Source organism: Teleopsis dalmanni, chromosome 2 (genome assembly GCF_002237135.1).
Source record: "Teleopsis dalmanni isolate 2A chromosome 2, ASM223713v2, whole genome shotgun sequence".
Taxonomy (NCBI): Eukaryota; Metazoa; Arthropoda; class Insecta; order Diptera; family Diopsidae; genus Teleopsis; species Teleopsis dalmanni.
The window spans coordinates 75,539,166-75,542,183 of NC_051847.1; positions in this window are offsets into that span (position 1 = coordinate 75,539,166).

Consider the following 3,018-nt stretch of genomic DNA (forward strand, 5'->3'; position numbering starts at 1 on the left):
CTCTTCTATCATCTGATCATCGAAATACTCGTACATCACCGTTAAAGCATCAACGTAATAGTACAGGGTCACGTTGGAATTTTTTATGTACCGAACTGAAAGTTTGTTGATACCCAAGAGAGATTTCTTTCTTTTTTTATTTAAACTAGACCATTACACCTAAATGAACAAACAGTTTTCTAATTATTCAAACGACCTGAAAACAGCCGACCAATGAAATGAATATCATAAAAAAAGCGGACTAAAGTTATTCATAAATCCAGGTCATATTAACAGTTTTATTCGAATATCATGAAATTCATTTGAAACTGTAATAATCCTTATTACATGAGCATTTTAAGCGCTACTTGAGCATTTCTTAACTAGGTGTCTTAACCTACAAAATGTCTTATACCATCATAGGATATCATAAGATTTTATAGGTATGGATAGGATAAATCGCATGTATTCTAATGACTATATTGGCCACCTTGTGAAATAACGCGTGAGACACTGATACAGAGTCGTGTTAAAGCAACAGTTCTCTCATTGAAATGTATAGTTTGAAATGTATAGCTTCAGAACACTTTTCGAAATTTATTCGCTATAGACTAAGCATTTGAAACTCCAAATTTTAGTATTACCTCTCTTTCAAATAAACTTCATCATTTTATTTTAGTACGATATGATCAATTGGCAATTTATTGTATCTCTTCCATTCATCCATGGATTCACCCATCTCATACTAATTTATTATAATAAAAGTAACAATTTTCCTTGTAAGTGATTTACTTAGTTGGAAATTTATCTTTATGGAATGTACCCATCCATCGCATATTAATTAGGTATGTATGTGAGTGTATATGTATTTAGATTGTATCCATTCATCTCATACTAATTTTTGCATTTTTGCAAGAAATATACCTATAGCCTTCTGATTTGATTATGTTTATTAGTCTGTGTAATAATCCTCTACATATTTTATATTCTTAAACAGTCTAACTTTCTTTTAACTTTATATTAAAAAGTGTTTATAATTAATATATTTTGAACCATCTCCTTTTTTACAACAGCCTGCTTAAGTACTTATACTACATATTTTATGAAAAACTTAATTTTTTAATTTTTTTCAAAAAACAAAGAACAACTTTACTCATAATTTACGCAATCTGTTTACCTTCTTACACTACAGAATTGACGTTCTATATTCTGGCCATGTTGTCATGATTTTTAATTAACTCAAATGTAAGCACACCCAATATATAACGTAACTTTCTTGCTAACAAACAGGGAGGTTAAGTTATATTTGATTATGTATGTTATCAAGCCAAAACACCCACTGGGGATTACAGTAACCCCAATCGTGTGGCAAATTATCTTCCCAACTTCTGCCACATAAACCATGTTTAGATATTTACGCAACTGCTAAGGGAAAAACATTTAGTCTACGACGACCAAGGATGAGGTTACGTACAGCAAACCATAAACACTGTTGAATCTTGTAATGATTTTGTTGTTATATAAATCCATTAGAGTACGTGCCTCGTAAAGTATCTGTGTGAAAGTGTATGTCAAATGGCATGTGTATTCGCAAAGTAACAGATAATAAATTGTTGTTAAAACACCCACGCAATTTATGCGTTAATAAACCCTCCGTATAATTTTTCATTACGTTTGCAGTACTTTATACTCCCCCAAATCTCCCCAAACGTTGAACGTTGGTAAACAAGCATGTCCTCCATGTTGCATGAGATAATAAAACGATTTCCGTTTCATGCCATAAAATCTCCGGTATTTCAATTCAATTTGCAAAACATGCTATGCTTTTTGTTGTCATTTTAATCTTAACAGCAAATCCCTGGAACAATCCTCTTCTTCTTCTACAATTTTATCTTTTCAGCGCCAATTTAGTTGGAAGTAACACACATTTTTTCGTTTTATTATTCCATCATCATCATAGCTTAACTAAAATGCAGAGATACGGCAAGTATATGTTGGACCTCACTGACGAAATCCAACAATCCGACAATCCGACAAGCAAAGCCACTCCTCCCTTGTGTATCATCAACAAATTGCTGAAAATTTCACCCCAGCTGCCAGAAAAAACATACAAACATACAAACGTTTCCATATTTGTGCCCCTATAAACGACCGTCTACTTATTTTATAGATACGCTGGACTGCAACCCTCAATGTCGGTAGGAATTCATTCGAAATATTCAGAAAGTATAGCAACGGCGCGGCATTACTAATTTGTAATGCTGCATGGATTGTATTTGTTGTGATGGCGTTAGTTGATGGCCGGGAGGGTTTTCCATGGTGTTGCGTTGATTATGATACGGTGATAATGATGGTGGAAATTTACGCACAGCCATGTTTACTTTTCTCCTTATGAGGACACGCAATCCCATGCTGTTGCGTTGCTGTTGTGTAGATGCCACATATTTTTAATTGAATTAAATGCTAATTAAAGCACATGGACTTGAATATATTTTGTAAGCTGCACCGGGACTCTTGATGTGAAGTGAAATAATTTAAAATTATCAACGCATGTCAAAATACTTTAGATTGATAAAGTTCGAAAACGTGTTTAATAAAGTTTTAATATTAAAATTATGTTTACATCAACTTAATCAGGGTGGATTAATGTACTCACACTTGAACTTAAATAAACACTGTTGCATACATAAGTGGTATATTTTATATGAAAATAATTACAGAAGAGCTTTGAAGAGCAGCCACGCTAGTTAATTATGGTGATATTATTTTTATAACCATCACAAATAAATTTAAAGTTTATCCTCAGAGAAAAAGAAAATAAATGTATTACTTTTTAAACTACTAATATTGCTAGATTAGTGTTTGAAACCCATGTTAATACATTCTTTGAATATGGTTCTAGCAACCCATCCATATGGAGGCATCAGCTGCCAATTAAAGTCCTCTTAAAGCTGTCAGTAATGGCTAGTCTATCGGTTATTTTCATTATAAATCCGTGTGCTCTTCTCGTTAAACCATTTGGATTTCTACATAAAGTTA